We start from the raw sequence: 13,170 nt of genomic DNA on the forward strand, positions 1-13,170 counted from the left end.
CCTTGAAATTTAGTTTTTAATTGTTTCTTAAATACAACTGTTTTAAGAACTCCAAATACATTTTTTGTGTAACATTATATCCTTAATATCAAAATCAATAATGAATTGATTTACAGTCACTGTCCATCAGCATAGTAAGATGCTAGAGTCACTACTTGTCTTCTCTGTGCTATACTGCCTTCCCCATGCACCCCCCAACCACCATGTTATGTGTGCTAATCGTAATGTCCCTTATTACCCATCTCCCTCCCTCCCTTCCCACCCACCCTTCCCAGTCCCTTTCTCTTTGGTAACTGTTAGTCCATTCTTGGGTTCTGTGACTCTGCTGCTGTTCTGTTCCTTCAGTTTTTGCTTTGTTCTTATGCTCCACAGATGAGTGAAATCATTTGGTACTTGCCTTTCTCCACCTGGCTTATTTCACTGAGCATAATACCCTCTAGCTCCATTCATGTTATTGCAAATGGTAGGATTTTTCTTCTTCTTATGGCTGAATAATATTCCATTGTGTATATGTGCCATATCATCTTTATTCATTCATTAGAGAATCATTCTTTAATAAATTATTCAATAATGACTGAACCTCTCTATTTGCTAAGTCATATGCTAAGTGTTGAGGATGCAGAAGCGATCAGGCTCTGCCCTTATGAAGCATGGTAGGCACACAAAGTAATATCCAAAAGTAGGATGGAAGAATGGGGAGGCAGCACATGAATCTTATTTAATGAGTACCTTTTCTCAAGCTTGCCTGATGTAAGAACACCTGAGACACTTTTTACAGATTCCACAGCCTAATTTGGGGCCTAGAAACAAAATTCCTATAATCTGAAGATCTGGGGAAACACAAGGTGCTATGGGAAATATAAAAGACCTAACCTAGTTTAAGGGTTTGGGAAGGGCTTCCTGAAGAAGCGTCATTTAGCCTGAGATCTGAAGGATGAGCAAGAGGAGATACCTGTAGTACTGATTACTAAACCAATTACTGATTTTGATATAAAGGACATAATGTTACACAAAAAATATATTTGGAGTTTTTAAAACAGAGAGTTGTAATGAAGAAACAATTAAAAACTAAATTTCAAACCAAGGAAGAGAAATATAACCCATACCTACTTTGGATTGTACTGAACAATACCATAGCATGGTTGCACTGGTAAAGGTAAGGGAAAGTTGTAAGACAGTGACATCTAAGCTAAACCATGAAGGTGGTGTAATGACTAACCAGATTAGAAGCACATCAAATTAAGGACAAATAATGGGATTGCCCCTAGGTAAAATAAGGGTAAGGAGAGAAGACAGGATAACTAGACTGAATCATGTATAAAAGTGAACTCATTATTATCTATGGCACACTCACTGAACTAGGGACCTAGGAGGAGGAGTTCTAGTTCTTTGCTTTTGAGTGGGAAGCAAGGGAGATGGGGAGTTCATTTTTATAATAAGTGGCTATAACACCTATATATTGAAATAGATATATAGTTGTGAAATTTAGGAATTATCTGAACTGGAAGTATTCAATGTATTTAATGTTTCAGAAATTCTTTTTAGCTAATAATGGAAAAAATTTGGCCTAAAAGCAAGAGCTTAATGGCCTTTTAATATTTTTCCTATCATAAGACTGGCTAGTGATTGTTAACCTTTGGGATTATGGACTTTTTGAAGATTTGATTAAAAATCATATTCACTTCCCTGAGAAAATGCACGTAACACATACATATAATTCAAAGGATTTATGGACTTTTACACTACATTTAAAAATTTCAAGTTAGTAAGCCCTGGCAAAGGGATTTTAAGTCATTAAAGATCCTACCCTAGGACTGCCAGATAAATGAAAAGAACTAGTGTATAGAAAGTTTCTATACAGGAAGGAAAATCATCAACAAAACAAAAAGGCAACCTACTATATGGGAGAATATATTTATAAATGATACGTCCATTATGGGGCTAACAGCCAAAACATATAAAGAACTCATACAACTAAACACCAAAAAAGCAAATAACCCAATTAAAAAATGGGCAGAGGACCTGAATAGACATTTTTCCAAAGAAGACATACAGATGGCCAACAGGCACATGAAAAGATACTCCACATCTCTAATCTTAATCAGGGAAATGCAAATCAAAACCACAATGAGGTATCACCTCACAGAAGTCAGAATGGCCACTATCCAAAAGACAAGAAATAATAAGTGTTGGCAAGGATGTGGAGAAATGGGAGCCTCCTGCACTGTTGGTGGGAATGTCAGTTGGTGCAGCCACTGTGGAAAGCATTTTGGAGGTTCCTCAAAGAACTAAAAATAGAGATACCAACCGATCCAGTAATTCACATCTAGGAATTTACCTGAAGAAAAGATATATGTACAGTTTATTGCCACATTATTTAAATAGCTAAGATATGGAAGCAACCAAAGTGTCCATGAATAGATGAATAAAGAAGATGTGTGTGTGTGTGCGTGTCACACACACAATGGAATATTACTCAGCCATAAAAAAGAAAGAAATCCTGCCATTTGCAACATGGATGGACCCAGAGGATATTATGCTCAGTGAAATAAGCCAGGCAGAGAAAGACAAATGCCATATGGCTTCACTTACATGTGGAATCTAACAAAACAAAACAAAACAAAACAGCAGTAGACTCATAGACACTGAGAAGGGACATGGGGGAGGGGTTGGGGTGTGTGTGTGAAAAAGTGGATAGAGGATAGTGAAGGGGATAGAGGCACAAAATCTCAATAATGTAAATTAGTTACAGGGATGAAAGTACTGCATAGAGAATATAGTCAGTAGTCTGTAACATCTTTCTATGTTGATCATAAGGACACTAGCTGGGGTGAGCATTTAGGAATGTAGGTAGCTGCTGAATCACTATGCTGTATACTTCAAATCAATATAATATTGTGTATCAACTATACTTCAATAAAAAAACTTAAAAAAAGCTAGTTTATTAATAAACTAACACTAGATCAGTGGTTTTCTTATTTTTTGGTTAGAAACTTCACATTTTTAAAAGCTACTGAGAACCCCAAGGGATATTTATGTGGGTAATGCTATTAATGACTATCATACTAGAAATTGAAATAGAAAGCTTAAAAATATTTATTCATGACTAATGAACCCATTACTTAACATAAGTAACATTTTAAATTTAAAGAGCATATGTTCAAAAAGTTAGTGAGAAGAGCATTTACATTTTGCAAATCTCTTTAATATCTGTTTTAATAAGCTGAATACTCATTCATATCTAATTCTGCTTTCAAATCTGCATTTAGTGAGTGTGTTGGCAAGCTTCATTCTTAAATATGAACACACCCAAGATCAAAAACTTAAATTTTAGTACAATAAAAACACTTGCAAATCATATATTTGATAATGGCCTATTTTTCAGAATATATTAAGACCTCTTACAACTCAACAGAAAGACAACCCAATTTTTTAAATGAGCAAAGAACTTGAATAAGCATTTCTCCAAAGACAGACAAATGGCCAGTCAATATAGGAAAAGATTCTCAAATACATCATTATTCATTAGGGAACCATGATGACATATCGCTTTACACCCACCAGCATGGTTATAAAAAACAAACATGGAAAATAAGTGTTGGCAAGGATATGAAGAAACTGGAACACTTATACATTGCTGATAGGAATGTAAAGAGCGGAGTCACTTTGGAAAACAATCTGGCAGTTCCTCAAAAAGTTAAATATAAAAATAACCATATGATCAAGCAATTCCACTTCTAGATATGTACCCATTTTTATTCCGTTCTTCTAGTTCTCACTTCCTAAACTTCTCTCCCTGTGTTTCAATCCCAGAAACAAGCTAGAACCCACAGGGCCCTCTCTTGACACCGCCCTCATCCCCACCAGGTTTTGTCAATTTTAACTCCTGACAAATCTGTCAAGAGACCACTGACTCTCACACAGATCACGGCAATAACCTGGCCGGAATAACCTTTCCAAAATGCAGTCTGATCAGTTCACTCTACTGCTTACAACTCAGCAACACATTATCACTGTTCTCTGGATAACGATGGGGTCGCAGCACGGCGCACCAGACTCTCCCGGGGCCTGGGCTCTGCTCACCTGGGCACTTCGCTTGTTCCAGACACACCGGCCTCTGCACTTCCTCATGAGCAAGTCGGGCCACGGGAGGCCTGCCTGCTCGACCTCCACTCCCACCCCAGATACCCTTTCTTTCTTCAGGGAAACCTGGCCCTTCACACTAGCCACAAACCTCTGTTGGAGTGGGAGACGTGCCGCAGCCGCGGCCCACCGCGCAGACGTGGGTAACCAACGCCCTTGGCCCATTTCTCGCTCCCCGCCCGCTGCAGGGCCCCCCAAATACCTGTCCCCACGATCCACACACCCGTTCCTGGGGAACGGCCGGCGCCTAAACGGCGGGCCCTGCACGCGTCTCTCAACGAGCCTCTGGGGTACAAGGCCGCGGCGGCGCGAGGCAGCGAGGCTGGGCGCCACTCACACCAAATGTTGGCCACCAGACGGGGGGTGGGGGCCGCGGAACGCCGGGGCCATCTGACGGGCGCGCGAACCCTGGGGACCCGCTGCCCGCCCCCACCCGCCTCCCTCTCCGACCCGCCGGGGAGCCCTCGACCGCCGCCTTCACACGCCTCGGCTCTCAGCCCGGACGTGCCCTCGCCTCCCGCGCGGCCTCGGCGGCGCTTTGCTGCCCGTCCCTCTCCAGCCCCGGGCCTTGGCCCCCACCCGACCGCGGTCGCCCATTCCGTCGCACCTCGAAGCCGCAGCGCCGCCGCCGCCACCGCCACGCGTAAGGTGCCTGGTCTCCCCGCCGCCTCTGAGCGAGTGCCGATCCTCCTCGTGCAGTCGCGGGGCCCGTCGGGTAACAGCCCCTGGCGGCCCGCCCACCGCCTGACGGGGCGCTCCCATTGGTCAGCGCCAACAGGGGCGGCCTGCGATTGGCCGGGTGTGTGGGTGCAAAAGCGGGAAAGAGGTCGCCGGCTAGGACTGAGCACAGGCAGGGGGCGGGACGGGGCGCTCAGGCTGGCGCGCGGCAGGCCGCAGGGCGCGGACGGAGGCCTCTCCGGCCCGGCTGCGTGCGACCCTCTGGACGGTGCGGCTGTGCAGATCGCCCGGATGAGAAAGCTGGGCGGTGCTGCCCGCGCCGGCCGAGGCCACACTTGCCCCCTGGTTGGCGCCCCGCGGAGACCGCGCCGACAAAGCAGCCACATCAGCCCTCTTCGTTTTCCCTTCTGTCTCAGGCTCTGGCGCAGCCCCGCAAGGCATGCGCATACTGTTTTGCTTTAAGTTTGATTTTTGCTTAAATCATTTCATTAAAAATTGTTTAAAAGTGCGTAAGATCACTTAAAAATCGTAGCTTTTGGACACCGGCTCCGTATGCCCCGCTCGCCCTGAGCCCGAGGGCCCCTGGTTCTCTCCACGCGGGTGCGGCCTGTGGCACCGCCTTCCCAGCTCCGCGGGGCCGCACTTGCATGATTGATTTGGGGCTTGTAGTGTGTCGGTGTGAAGTTTTACATTTTATGAAATCTGTTAATCTCTGTGATTTATTGCCATGATTTTAGCCTATTCTGAGTTCAGAATAAAGGTATTTACACAATAGTTTTTACTTGCCTTTTATGGATTTCCTACATTTAACATACTGCTTATATTTTGAAAATTTTAAAGTTACACGTGTATAATGTAGAAAATGCAGAAAAATATTAAGAGCAAAATAGAAATCCCCTATGAGAAAGGAATATTTTTATGGACCCCACGGTGGCCCCGTGGAAAGGAGAGCCTTGCAGGCTGCAGAGGCCCTGAATCAGCCAGGACAGCTCATTCTGTTTTGTGGGCATGCCGTGCGATTCTCGCCTGTGTGATCAAGATTGCTGCAGCTCCTCGCCCAGGACCAAGAAGAAAAAAGCCTCCTAGAATGATCAAAGCAAATGGAACAGAATGGGAGTCAGATTCTCATGTCCTTGAGATAATTCTTTAGGGAAATGAGCACCCCGATCCTCGTCTGCTCCCACAGACAGCCCCAGGAGTGCACAGTCTGCTTTTAGCACACTAACTGAATGTATCCTTGACACACCGCTCTGATGCATTAATTAATATAACTTCTTTGTTGTGTGCCCTGCTGTAAACCGCTTATAAACTATCTTCACATAAACAGCTAAGGAGCAGGCTGATTGGAACTCTGATCCACTGTTATCCTGGGTCACGACCTCAGTAGGACTCTGAACAAACTCTATCTTCCTTCAATCAGCAGCTGTGTGGATTTCAGTTGGTACCTAGTGCCCTGCTTCTCACAGAGCGTCACTTGGGATGTGTGGGGGAAGCTGTATGTAGAGACACATGATTGCCATCTCCTCCCGAATGTGTCCCTTGAACGCCTACATCTGCAACTTCCGGGGCTTTCTACAGTGGAAGAAGAATGGAATCTTGTTCTCTGGACTGAAGGGTCAAGTTCATTGAACAGCATTATGGGGGAGGGATGCTGGGTGCGTCTGAGGCAGGTTTGGGAGCAGGGACTCAGGCTAGGAACCAACACGCTTGTGCCTGGCCTTGTGGCTAGAGCAGTATTTTCTAAATTGTTCTCTGCAGAGCCCTGATCTTAGGAGGCTCTGTGAAAATACAGGTTCCATGATCAAATGGTTTGGGAAATGGTACCTAGTCCATGGCCCTCTTAAGGAATCCCAATGATATTCACATGTAAATGTTCCTCAGTGAGCAAACCCATTCACTGGTTCACTGTGACCAAGGAATATTTGTTTATTTTTACTTGAATTCTTTTTACTTAGAACCCTTACTACATTTCTAGGAAGTAATGATTCATGAAAATGCACTTTGAGAGACACTAGAATCATAGTAATAGTCTTAGTCATGATAATGAAGCGGCAACACGAGCTACCATTTCTTGAGTGCAGCAGACACCACATTCTAAGCACTGGGCTCCTGGAGCTGAACAAGGCAGACCTGCCCCTTGACCTCAGAGTGGTTACATGGAGGGGCTGGAATCATTGCTCTAGTTCTAATCCAGAGCCCTCCATTTCGTAGCTGTGTCCCTTTAGGCAGGTTGCCTAGTTTCTCTGTGCCTCAGTTTCTTTGCTTATAAAATGGAGGTAGAGTACCCACCTCAGTGGGTTACTGCAAAGATTAAATATGATTAGAGATGTGGAAGAGGTAGTGACATAATCAGATTAAAAAAAAATGTTTAGCCTAATGGATTGGAGGTGTGAAGAAGCCTGGAACGGGGAGGCCAGGGAAGGGTCGGTTGCCAGGGACGATGGCCTAGTCCAGAGCAGTAGCCATGGTGATGGGAAGAAGGATGGGTGAAGGAGAGCTCTTTGCTAGCAGAGTGGGTAGACGTGTGCTTGGGGTGAGTGCGGAAGGGTGAGGGGGAGGAAGGGGTCGAAAATAACACTTGGGCTTCTGATGGTGGCGGTGTGTGGCTGGCGCCTTTGTAGGGCGAGGATCTAGGGAAGAGGAGCGTGTGGGAAGGGGTGGGAGGCTGGAGGGGGGCAAGGATTTCAGCTTATATCAGAAACCTCGGCTCTGGAAACGGACCTGGGTTTTGTATTTTGATGTTGTTTGCTGCCTTTTGTCACCTCTAAGTAACTCTTTGCTGATCCTCCTCAGCTCTTTGCTGGTCCCTCCTCCTCTGCTTAGCCCGTTCATTGTTCTCCACTCTTCCTACGCCCTCTAATTATTTACTCTCCCTCTGAGGCAAGTCCAGTCCCAAACTCTGAAAATCCCATCTTTGCTAGTGACCCCAAAGTCTGCGTCACCAACCTGGGTCTCTTCCCTGAGTTGCACACTTAGTTCCCTGCCACCAGGGAGCTTCCATTGCAGTGGGTATGACAGCCAGTACGTAAAATCCAATCTCTTGTTTGTTAGATGGTGATAAATTGAGAAAAGTGAAGCAGGAAAGGGGAACAGGGATTATTGAGGGACTGGCCACTTTGAGTAGGGTGGTCAGGGAGGCACTTGCGCTACTGGCACAGCCACTTTTCATGTTCCATTAGCTTCCCAAACTTAATGTGGCCTGAACCAAGCTCTTTAGCCCTCCTCTTTGGCTTTATTGTTTCGGTAGGACAACATTTCACTCTCGCTGTTGCATCACCTAAGATTTTACTGCTTTGCTGTAGTGTGCATGGCGGGGGTATGTGTCATTTCTATTATTACACATAAACACATCTGGTTGGTGTCAACAGATTGATTTGCTTGAATGATTTTTTTCTTGTATTCATATCACATCTCAAGGTGTTTATTTGAATGTTGCATGAGACAGCACAAGGGACGTTGATACACATTAAATCATATTTTCTAAGTAAATTGAAGTGCTTAAGTTTATTTTAATTATACTTAAATTATTTTTCTGGTTCAAAAATAACTACAGACAAATTTTTTAATTTAAAATGAAGACACCACTGATGTAGAATCAAGTGGAGATACAGAAGCGAGTACTGTGACTGAAACAGTAAAGAAAAAAGAGACTGGGAGAAGGTCTACTGTAAATTTCATGGTGGACAGCAAATGCAGTTTTCTGGGAAGAGCAAATGAAATTCAAGTTTGTTATATAAAAAGATATATTCAAAGATAATGAAGTGGAAAATATTGAGACATTTTCAGCAAATACATGGTGCGGTGGTTTCAAAAGTATGTCCATAAATTCTTTTATACTCTTTCAAGAGTTACAAGATTTCCTCCCCCTGAATGTCAGATGTTATGGGAAGCATCTCCCAGGATTAAGTTTTTAAAAACCTGTGGCTTTCTCCTTGGAAAGAACCTTTTTCTCTCTTTCAGTCCTCCCCGTCTCTGGGAGAAGCAGGCTGCCATGTCAGGAGCAGCCCTATGGACAGGTGCCTACGCGGAGGAACTGTCCCACCAGCTGTCAGCAAGGACGCGAGGCCTGGCAGTAACCCCGTGAATGGGCTTAGGCAAAGACTCTCCCACCCCGGCGGAACCTTCAGAACTGTTTCCACGGCCGGCAGCTTGACTGGCCACTAACAGCCACTATATCACTCCCCGGCCCACAGAAGCTGTGTGAGACAAGAAATATTTGTTGTTTTAAGCTACTAAGTTCTGGGTTAACTGCTTATACAGCAAGAAACAACTAGTACACTGTGAATTAAATAAGTTTCTTCTCAGTAGTCCAAGTAAAATTGACAAAATTAGTCTCAAGAGTTCAGAATTACAAGTCCAATAAGAAAAATTTTAAGTGATGTTTTACAGGATCTGAGCTTGTGACTTTCACCAGCAATAATATGGTTTGGATTCTTGCTCAGAAAGGAATCTCATTTTTAGATGAAGAGATGGCATTGATAGCATTTTGGGTACAGAAATTTTGTTAGCAAATTATGAGACAAGATGAAAAATATTTCACAAAAAGTGAAAATCTTCAGTTAAGCCACCAAACAATTGCTTGTATAATGCAAGACCTTTTAAACATAAAAAATCTTGATTCAAAAATTTAAAAATTGCAGGTACTTTGCTTTAGTTTTAAATGAGTCATTTTATATAAGAAGGACAACCTGATTAATACTCTGGGCATATTTTGTTTCAAAGGATTTTCAAACTTATAAAGAAACATCAATTTATGCCCTAAAAGAATTGAACTTGTGATATGGATATTTTTTAAATCGTTTACACCTGTCAAAGAATTTCAACTAGGTATGAAATTAGACATGAAAACACTAGTTTCTATCATGATGGATGGTTCTCCAAATAGATGAGGTCAAATCCAGATTTTCTAGCATTTAAAAACCAGATTTTTCTTTTATTGTTTCATGTTACTTATGATGCATCTTGGAAGGACTTGTACTCGGTTTTCTGAAGCAGTCTCCATAAAAAGGGTCACGGATATAGTTAAAATCATCCAGAATACAGATGCAAATGTGATGAATCACCACCTTATGAAAAACTGTTGGGAAATAGAAGACCTTGAATTTACTATCTTGTGCTCTTTGCCAGTGTTCATTGGTTGAGTCATGAAAGAGCTTAACAAAGATTTGCTTATTGTTAGCTTCAAGATTTTCTTGAAACAAAAGAAATTATTGCCAAATATTCAACAAAATTTAAAAAATGAGCATTGTGATTCATGTTTTCCCACCAATGTTACATTGCATATGAATGAGCTAAATTTGAAGCTCCAAGAAAATGTTTGTGATCTAACAGGTATTGAGGATTTATGTTGAAATGGAAACTTTTCAAATTATAAACTTATGTAATTATTTTTATATATGAATCAATATGCATAAGATTCTAATTGTTATCAACAGAATTCTGTAGACTGCAAAAACTACAAGAAAAATTTGAAGACCACTTTTGATATTGATAAATTTACAGTTGCTTGTCAATACCTCTTTGAATTTAATATTAATAATCCTAAACTAACACAAGAGTTGATTAATTTATTTAATTTGGATGGCTGTAGTTTTGAAACTAAAAACGTTTTTGCTTTAAAGTCAAATTAAGTTCTTTCAAAAAAGACAAATCAATTTTGTTGATGTGGATGCCATTATTAAAGGAACATGATTTTCAGGTATTCGACTTGACTACTGAGAAATTTTAAAATACATTTTGAATACTCGTGTATGTAAATACACTTTTTCAACTGTAAATTTTATGAAATCCAAACACAGATCAAGTATTCACAATGAAAACTTAACACCAGAGTTGAAGTGTGCTGTAAATATAAAATATATTGAATTTGAAGATTTATTATGAAAAAATAATGTACAATATCTTAATAATTTCAAAAATTTTATTACATGGTGGAATAATATTTTGGTTATCCTGGGTTAAATAAAATTCAGTGAATTATATAAACTCCAGAGAGATCATCTCCCAGAAAATTTACTGTCATTCTTGATAAAATTGTGGAAACACACAAACACAAATAAATAGGTTTAGGCAAAAGCAAAATTATATTTTAAAAATTACAGTAAAGACATGTGCTTCTGACACAGAGGAGACACCTAGGTATTAACTAGTTCTTGCCCTGATGTGTCCTTGGGCTCTCATTGTGTTTTCTGAGATGGGACTTCACAGGGTTAGCAGATCTAAGTCAGATTTTCCCACTTTGTTTCCCCACTTGCCCTTACTGCGGTAATATTAATGTATTTGTCCTTGTATACGGCTGTTTTAATTTGCTAAATCTCAACTGTGCCAAATCTTGGGCAATTGTTTCTGGGTCTGATCTTGTATTTATACTGGGTACATAGAAGGCAGACATCTTTTTTTAACCATATTCCTCAGATTGCACAAATAGTTCATGGGAAGGGGGAGCAATAATTGTTTTGTTCTTTAGTAGCATCTGAATCAAATTAGAACTAGATTTTTAAGATAGCAAATTAAAATTTTTTGATAAGGAAATATTATCTTAAAATCACATTTTGGAAAATTGTGGTGAGTGAAGAATACTGCTCTTGGTAGCCGTGCAATCCCAGGCTGGCCGAGGCTGGAAAAATCCAAACAGGCCAGAGCCACAAAGCAAAGGAGGCCTTGTCCTGGGGCCAATGTGTGCATAGTGGGACTCATTGCAAGGAGAGTAGCCTGGGCAGCAGGAGGCCTGGGCTCACCTGAACTGGGTGGGCCAGTGGTTTGCTTAGAGCAGTGCAGAGCCAGACGTGCATGGTGTCCGCAGAGGGCAGAGCTCGCTGGACTCCACAAGGGTCCATGGTGGGGCGGCGGCCCCGAAGGCCAGCAGTGGTGGATAAACAGACCTACAGAACCCTCTCCCTCATTGTCCTTGTCACCCACATCTACATACGGGATAGGAACCCCTTGGGGTTTAGAGAGTGTTAATATAAAACAAGTATTTCTAGTTCAGGACGTTTCCCCAAGCCTGTGGTGTCCTTGCTACTTGCCAGCCAAGGGGAAGGGTGACTGCAAAGGGAGGCAAACCGAGCCGCGGTCAGCACCACACCTCCCAGGGTGAGTGGCACCTGCTTAACATTTAGGGTGCTTGGGGACTCACAGGGGCCATCTGGCAAGGGGTGATGGGGGCTGTTCTGGCAGACGGGAGAGCCAAGCACACAGAGGTGCTGGGGACTGGCCATATACTGACATCCATGCCAGCCAGTGGACAGAGTGGCGTCCAGGGGTGTGGTGATGGGTGGGGCTGGGGCTCAGGGACACCTGTTTAGTCCCTGAGGGACTGAAAGCTGGGTGGGAACCTAGTGTGGGAGGCTTTTGGGCACAGAGCAGAGCCCCAGCCTCTGAGCTGGAGTCCTCTAAACCCCCCAAGTAGCCCCACACCAGGGCAGGGGGCAGGGTGCAGGTGCAGGGAGCTGGGTGGCCCTGTAGACAGCAGCTCTGTCACTTCCACATATCCAGACAGGCATATGCATGGGTGCCTCTCTTGGCCTGGCCATCTGGAGAAACACCCCAGATGTCCGTACCTCATTTTGAAAACTTGAGCCTGGCTGCCTCCACCTGGCACCTTTCCCCTGTCCACACTGCCTTCTGTGGCATCTGTGTCCATGGCCATCCTCCTCACAGGAGCACAGCCTCCTTAAGGTGGGCATTTGTCTGGTATAGCTCTAGAGCTCAGTGTTGTACAAAGCAGGAATCCGTATTTGCTGCATAACAAATTTTGAAAATATCAACAGTAACTTTTGATGCTTAGCTTACATTTTGGACTGTTAGAACAAAATCCAAAACACTGTGGGAACCAACACCTCACTGCAATTCTGAACAGCATTTGATTTATGTTATCCATGTGTGATACCTTCCAAATGGGCTATTCTATGTCCTAAATGCCGTTTCTAAAAATGAAACCGATTTGTAGGAAACTTACAAGAAGGATCCTGGTCCCATTTTCAGCCACTTTTCTTCTTGCAATCTTCTAATTCAGGTTAAAGCAGCGGTCTTCAATGTGGGTGCTTTTGCACAGCCCGCCCCCAGCAGACATCGGCAACGTCTGGACACGTTGTCACGACTGCGGGTGAAGGCTACTGGCATCTCCTGGGTGCAGGTCAGGGATGCTCTGCCACATCCTGGGACGCACAGGTCAGCTGCCCTCGCGACCAAGGATTCTGGCCCAGAATGTCAGTAGGTCAAGGTGAGAAATGCAGGGAAGAAAAAGCAGGCAACAAATTCCCAACAGCTACATCCGCAGGAAAAGCTGTATTCTATGAAAGAAATTTAAAAATCACATTCTATCTTCCTCTAGAATAGTGTGTGTAATGT

The sequence above is a fragment of the Manis javanica genome, chromosome 12 (assembly GCF_040802235.1).
Source record: "Manis javanica isolate MJ-LG chromosome 12, MJ_LKY, whole genome shotgun sequence".
In the NCBI taxonomy this organism is placed as follows: Eukaryota; Metazoa; Chordata; class Mammalia; order Pholidota; family Manidae; genus Manis; species Manis javanica.